Source organism: Oncorhynchus gorbuscha, linkage group LG08 (genome assembly GCF_021184085.1).
Source record: "Oncorhynchus gorbuscha isolate QuinsamMale2020 ecotype Even-year linkage group LG08, OgorEven_v1.0, whole genome shotgun sequence".
NCBI lineage: Eukaryota > Metazoa > Chordata > Actinopteri > Salmoniformes > Salmonidae > Oncorhynchus > Oncorhynchus gorbuscha.
Genome location: NC_060180.1, coordinates 63,335,519 through 63,342,741, shown reverse-complemented (window position 1 = coordinate 63,342,741; position 7,223 = coordinate 63,335,519). Strand labels below are relative to the sequence as shown.

The 7,223-nt window shown below is 43.6% G+C and overlaps 1 long non-coding RNA gene across 1 annotated transcript in view; it reads left to right on the top strand.

Annotated features, from left to right (window-relative positions):
- The window catches only part of LOC124040970, a 6,118-nt gene extending 5,884 nt beyond the window's left edge, over positions 1–234 (top strand). Inside the window, exon 3 of the long non-coding RNA XR_006839830.1 lies at positions 1–234. This exon is cut by the window's left edge and continues 1,623 nt beyond it. This is a non-coding gene — a long non-coding RNA (uncharacterized LOC124040970).
- Positions 235–7,223: the final 6,989 nt, after the last annotated feature.

Genomic DNA, 7,223 nt, shown 5'->3' with positions numbered 1-7,223 from the left:
CAGCACTACTTATGAATCTGCACTGTTAGTCAGGCAGTGTGTTTTGCAGTACGAATGGGCTTTTGACGGTATGTTCATTCAGTTTATGACATTTTGAACATCATTTTCTAATCAGACATTTTCGTTAATTGATTAATTGATTGTATCTTTTTTTGTGACATGTTGAAAACCCAGACAATCTGTAAAATTTTATGGATCGAAAACAAAATGACAAACAATAAACAAACCATTTGAAATATGTGACAGCTTATGTGATTTTATCATGTTAATCATGTCCATCTTTTCTTTTTTTCATCTCTATGACACCAAACAAATGAGAGGATATTTATTCAATCTTAATTGCAATGCCTTTGGAGTGTACGGCTCAATCTGATCCCTGGACACTTCAATGTTTACTCTACAATTATTCCATTCCCCTCTAATTGTCTGACTCTGAATGTCCTCTTCTCTCCTCCAGGAGAATAATGTCCTCTCCACAACTAAGCTCCCCTTAATCAATAGACAATTCCTCTCGATTAGCAAGGCAGGATTCCCTCTGCAGTGACCAGGCAAAGATAAAGACTCGGGCTGTATGTTGTGTGTGTTTACACATCAACTATTGGTCGTAGAACCAGAACCCTACTTTGTCAACTGAGATGTGTTGTCATTTTAAAAAGGTTAGTTATGCCTAGCTAGCTTGAACAATACATTGCAAATTGAAGAATCCAGAGACTTTCTAACACACAGGCTTTGATAATGACAAAGTGTAACACACCACATTTAAATCATACACCAGATAGATCATCCACTCCTCAAAGATATAGACCTGTCTGTCAGAGAAATCCATTTCAGAGGCAATCTGTACTCAGGGTTTTTGGAGATGGCTTGGATTGAGCAGGGAGTGCCACATCCCCCCACTCTTCACTCAGCAGGCCTCTCTTATTCCATCCAAGACACAATTACCCTGCTTTCACATCGCCACGCTGCTTCTCTGCTTCTCTTCAGACCCATTTTGGACAAAGAAAGAAAAGAAAGAAAGGAGAGAGGGAATGAAAACACCTGAAAGTGTTCAAACAATGCAATAATCTCCTGTCTGCCTGTAGTACACTATGGCCTAGCTGGTGGTAATGGTGTGAAAGGTATTTTGCAGTGCATTCAGAAAGTATTCAGACCCCTTGACTTTTTCCACATTCACATTCTCTTACATTACAGCCCTACTCTAAAATAGATTAAATTACTATTTTCCCTCATCAGTCTACACATAAAACCGAAAGCGAAAAACAAGTTTTTCGAATTTTTTGTAAATGTATAAAAAAATATATAAAAAAACAGAAATACTTTATTTACATAAGTATTCAGACCATTTGCTATGAGACTCGGAAATTGAGATCAGGTGCATCCTTTTTCCGTTGATCATCCTTGAGATGTTTCTACAACTTGATTGGAGTCCCCTGTGGTAAACTAAATTGATTGAACATGATTTGGAAAGGCACACACCTGTCTATATAAGGTCCCACAGTTGACAGTGCATTTCAGAGCAAAAACCAAGCCATGAGGTCGAAGGAATTCACCGTAGAGCTCCGAGACAGGATTGTGTCAAGGCACAGATCTGGGGAAGGGCACCAAAACATATCTGCAGCATTGAAAGTCCCCTAGAACACAATGGCCTCCATCATTCTTAAATGGAAGTAGTTTGGAACCACCAAGACTCTTTCTAGAGCTAGCCTCCCGGCCAAACTGAGCAGTCAGGGGAGAAGGGCCTTGGTCAGGGAGGTGATCAAGAACCCGATGGTCACTCTGATAGAGCTTCAGAGTTCCTCTGTGGCGATGGGAGAACCTTCCAGAAGGGCAACCCTCTCTGTAGCAGTCCACCAGTCAGGCCTTTATGGTTGAGTGGCCAGACAGAAGCCACTCCTCAGCCACTTGGATTTTTCCAAATGGCACATAAAGACTGTCAGACCATGAGAAACAAGATTATCTTGTTCAATGAAACCAAGATTGAACTCTTTGGCCTGAATGTCACGCGTCACATCTAGAGGAATCCTTGCACTATCCCTAAGGTGAAGTATGCTGCTGGCAGTATCATGCTGTTTTTCAGTGGCAGGGACTGGGAGACTAGTCAGGATCGAGGGAAAGATGAACGGAGTAAAGTACAGAGAGATCCTTCATGGAAACCTGCTTCAGAGCACTCAGGACAGCAGACTGGGCCGAAGGTTCACCTTCCAACAGGACAACGACCCTAAGCACACAGCCAAGACGATGCAGGAGTGGCTTCGGGACAAGTCTCTGAATGTCCTTGAGTGGCCCAGCCAGAGCCCGGACTTGAACCTGATTAAACATCTCTGGAGAGACCTGAAAATAGCTGTGCAGTGACACTCCCCATCTAACCTGACATGGGTTGAGAGGATCTGCAGAGAACAATGGGAGAAAGTCCCCAAATAACGGTGTGCCAAGATTGTAATGTCATACCCAAGAAGACTAGAGGCTGTAATCGCTGCAAAGGACTGTGTGAAGGGTCTGAATACTTATGTAAATGTTATATTTCAGTTTTTTAAACTTTCTTTTGCTTTTTCATTATGGGGTTTTGTGTGTACATTGATGAGGGAAAAAAACTATTTAATCAATTTTAGAATAAGGCTGTAACGTAACAAAATGTGGAAAAAGTGAAGGGGTCTGAATACTTCCGAATGCACCGTACCCCCCAAAATGAACAGATGTCTATTTTTTTCCCGGACCTGAGTTTAATGACTTCTGTTTGTTTGTCTGTTTGTTCTCATCTTCCTCCTACTCAAGGGTGTGTTAACCTGATACCTGATATTCTAGAATTCTAATGCTGTGCTTGCTATCTTTGTGGTGATAGTAGGTAGAACATTTCAACAGTAGCACAATGTAATACTCCTGCCTCTTCAACCTAGTTTCTTTCTTCAACAAACTGAAATTGATTGACATCTATATTCTCTATTCTCCAAACACATTTTTTTGTGTGTGCCTGTGTGAATTTAGAGAACCCTCCGAATATGAATGCCTATCAGTGAATTATGAATCAGTGAATGTGCTATGACTGCAGCAACACTCAACCATAGCTTACCGCCCTTAATTCAAACCTAACTCCGCTCCTCCCCTAAACCTAACCCCAGTCTAAACCCAACCCTAAACTAGAACACACCATCAATCTACATTCTCTCCATTTCTGACTTTCTAAGATTATGACCTGAATTTACACCTAACTCTGATTCTCTCGTAAACCTCAGCCTAAACCTGCTGTAAGCCCCACCACCATCACGCCACACAGTCTCTATTTCCCCCTAAAGATTCCATGTCTGAAAACCTTTGCCTCTTTGTTGAAGAGCGCTCTAACAGAAGCTACAATACTGGGCGACGCACGCCGACTGCAGAGAACCACAGTTAGATGATCTTCACGCACCACTGCTACCACACTGACAGCTCCGTGCCAGTGGTACTCTGCAGTTCTGTGGCCCCTAAATGAGCTCGTCATCTCTTTCCAACCAGCGGGTGAGGAGGCCAGAGATGATCTGCTATAGTATTGGATATCTATCACTACTGTATAGTCTACACAACACAAGCCATGTGCCTGGTTCACACTAAAGGTCTTGGCTGAACCATACTGTGCTGGCTTGGATATTTTATTTTCACATTGTCCATTCCGGTTTCAGCAGCTATGGTGGATATGCAACCAGGCCAGCCCAGTACAGCTCGGGCTTGGCTCAGCTCGGTTTTGGCACAGGAGTGTGAAAAGACTATTGGATTCCTACATAAAATGGATGATCAGTTGGACTGCACTGAGATCACAGGCGGCTGGTGGCACCTTAATTGGGAAGGACAGGCTCATAGTAATGGCTGAAACAGAATAAATGGAATGGAAACAAACATATCAAACACATGGTTTCCATGTGTTCGATAGCATTCCATTCACTCCATTCCAGCCATTACTATGAGCCGTCCTCCCTTCACCAGCCTCCTATGACTGTGATAGTTGGGCTGGTCGGTACATGATCTGGGTTCTGCCACAATCCAAGTTAGGTTGAAAGTGTTTGTCAGATAGCTAAAATAGCAGTTAAGCTGGGCTGGCGTTGGAATAGTTCCTTTATTCTTGTCAATGTTCCATTTATCCTTTTTTTAATCTCATAAATATCCAAAATTATTTGGGATGTATTCCAATCTACAGAGCAGAAAAACAAGTAGCACATGATAAGGAATTCAATGGCCATGGCCACCACACGAATGCCACGGCAGATCCGCAAACTGAGGTTCAGATCTGGCCAAGGGTAAAGCAATGGGGGACCAGAGTACTTAGGCATGCCACCCCCCTCTTTCTCTCTCTTTCGCTCTCTCTCTCCTCTGATTGGTTTGTGTATCAGCCCTGACCTTTTGGAACATAATCATCTCCTGGAGGCTGCACACAGACCCTTGTTTACTCCATCATCTGGTCTCCTCTCTCCTTCTCCATCTCTCCATCTCTCCCTCTCCAACTCTCTGTATCTTTAATTATTCTGCGATAATTAGTCCGGCAGGGCATTTTCATTTGCATTGATATAGCTGCACACCGGCAGCAAAATCGTTTTTAATTGTATCTTTTTAAAGAACACTTGGGTAGTGTTCACACGTCACTAAGTAGCTACTGGGTATCGTTTTAGTGGTGTGTGTGTGTTAAAGAACGTGTGTGTGTGTGTTTAACTGAGTCGGGGCCACCGGTCTGTTGGAATGAGAGCTCTGAGAGAAATGGGTGCTTCGGAGAGTAGAAATGCTTCATCAGCCTGAGAGGTCTGAAGTATTTTCACTATCTTCTTCCTGAGCTGACAACCCAAAGCTTTGTGACATGGTCACAGACACCTTCAGCTTGCTTTATGCTTTTGCAGCTTGGTGTTATTGGAGGCGTTTTACAGAGATGTTCCCGTTTCGCTACACACTTCAACCTGAATATGTCCAGCCCCGTGGGTTCTGTGCTCCTCAGCAGCCTGACCTGTGTAAAAATACAAATAAATCCGGTTTCTCTTTTCTTAGATATAAAAGGGGTGTTTGATAGTCAACGTGTATTGTTGTTATGTTTATTGCTTTCCCACAATGCATAAATATTTGAGCATATTCTTTGGAAATGACTTGTATTTCTTTGTAAACTACCTGCATGGCTAGCAGATATTTTGGTGGTATGCAACACGCTGCAACTCGTTGCCTTCTGACGGAAAGCGTGAAAATAAACAGACAGAGCGATGCTCTCCCAGAGTGCTTTGTTTTATTTAGGAAAAGATTGACACGCTCGCAGGAATTCTAAATCAACATTTGCCAGATTTGTGTGCACTAAACTGACACATTGACACACATAGCAGTGAATCTTTCTGTTTAACAAATGGCTTGGCAAACCGGGCCCATCTCAGAGATCAAAGAAAGAGTACTTTCTTCTGCAGTTTTTTTACATCACAGAAACACTTCTGCACTCTGCAAGTGAGAGCTTTTGGATAGCGTTCGGTTGGCAGAACAGATTGTTTTATTTGAAGCCTATGTATTGGCTTGGTCATGGTTTGGGAAATGATTGTCTTTGCTAATCCTACAGAAGGTCTTTATGTAAAACATGTTCTTGCCAGGACCTATTGGATTACAGAGAACATTTATTGTGTAATGTATTGTACATTTCATACTGGCTTCCAGTATCAGTGATTGAACTCAACCAATGCTAGCCAATGCTATATGAGAATATAATGTAATGCTCCTCACAGCTGGTGCCTCTAGGTCACATATGACTAATTGAATTGAGTGACAGGCACTGAATCTTTGAGTTCCTATAGAAAACAAAACAGAACAGTAGCAATGCAATGTGAAAAGGGTCAGAGGGCTATACTAACAGCTTGATGGTGGTGAACCCAACTCCCTCTCTGTGACACCTCCATCACTCTTTGGCCTGGATGGTGCTTCAGCAGATTCAGAAGGATTGTGTCTATGCCACCCCTTACCATCTGCCACCTGCTGGGTAAATATGTCCCCCATGCCCCCCCATGTGCCCTTCTGGCTGGCATCAGTGTTAAGGTCAGAGAGGGTTCATCCACAATGCCTCTGATGGTGCTACTGATGCCACTTTCTCCACACTTCTGATGACCTTTCTGAGGCTTTTGTAGCCAATCATCCGCCTGGGGAGAACGGTGATCCAACTGAATGGCGAGGTTGGTCAAGACAGTGGGACGCCAGAGGGCCCTGGGTCTCCTGTTTTCTGGCAGGAGTTCAGAAGGGTGCTAGCCACTCTTTCAGCACAGACTAACACCTTGGTATGTCACGATGTTGTGACTTTTTTACACTCTACCTCCTGAGGCCATGGACACCAGACCCTGAGTAGTGTAGCTTCAGACCAGATTCAGGGACAAGGAGTAAGACTGAGAACACCTTGTCACATAGGCTTAAAGTCAGATGGGGTTAGTCTCTTAACTCTACAGTAGGAACCAGGGCTGATCTTCTCCAGGCAGAGGAGACAACTCCTATAAGGAGTGGGAGGAGTCTGAGATTGACCCTTGCAAAGCTACAGGCAACCTAGTGGTCAGCTAAAATGGGGGCCTTTCAAATCCTGTTTAGAGGTGGCTGGTGAAAGCTGTCCAACACCTTGTTCTATTCCCCCCTTTGAGTCTATAAATCCCTTCAACCAGCGGTCCAAACAGCCACGAGATGAATCAAAGGTGTAGTGGTGGACCTGGCCCTTTCATCTACTCCCTCCATCCTTCCAGACTACCCACACAAGTCTCTTCTAATCCTCTCCTTCCCTCAGTCAGCCACAGCGGTAGAGGCACAGGCAAGCAGACAGAGAGTGTTTAATCCCAATGCTTTCTGACAGCGCTCCGGTCCCCCACGTGGAGATAAAAGGTGAAAGAGAGGATCCCTGCCGAGTCAATCTGACCCAAAGCTGTGTTTATACCAGAGATGATAGACAGACCTTTCTGTACTGAGATATATTGAAGGATATACAGGTGCCATAGGTTGAGCAACTAAATTTGGCCTTCGTATTTAATTTAAGTGTGTCAACTGTGACGTTGATGCCTTTCATTGTGAGTGAACCACCAGTATATGTATGGCCCATGACAAGGTCATTGGTTAGTTTAAAAGACGTTGCACTCCAACTTAGGACCCTCGTCTTGACAATCAAATTCCATATAATGTAAAGGACAGACACATATCTTGGATACAAGTTTTGATGTTCATTCAAATCAATCGATAGGCTGCCTTCAGCTGCAGACTCTTTTGGATCA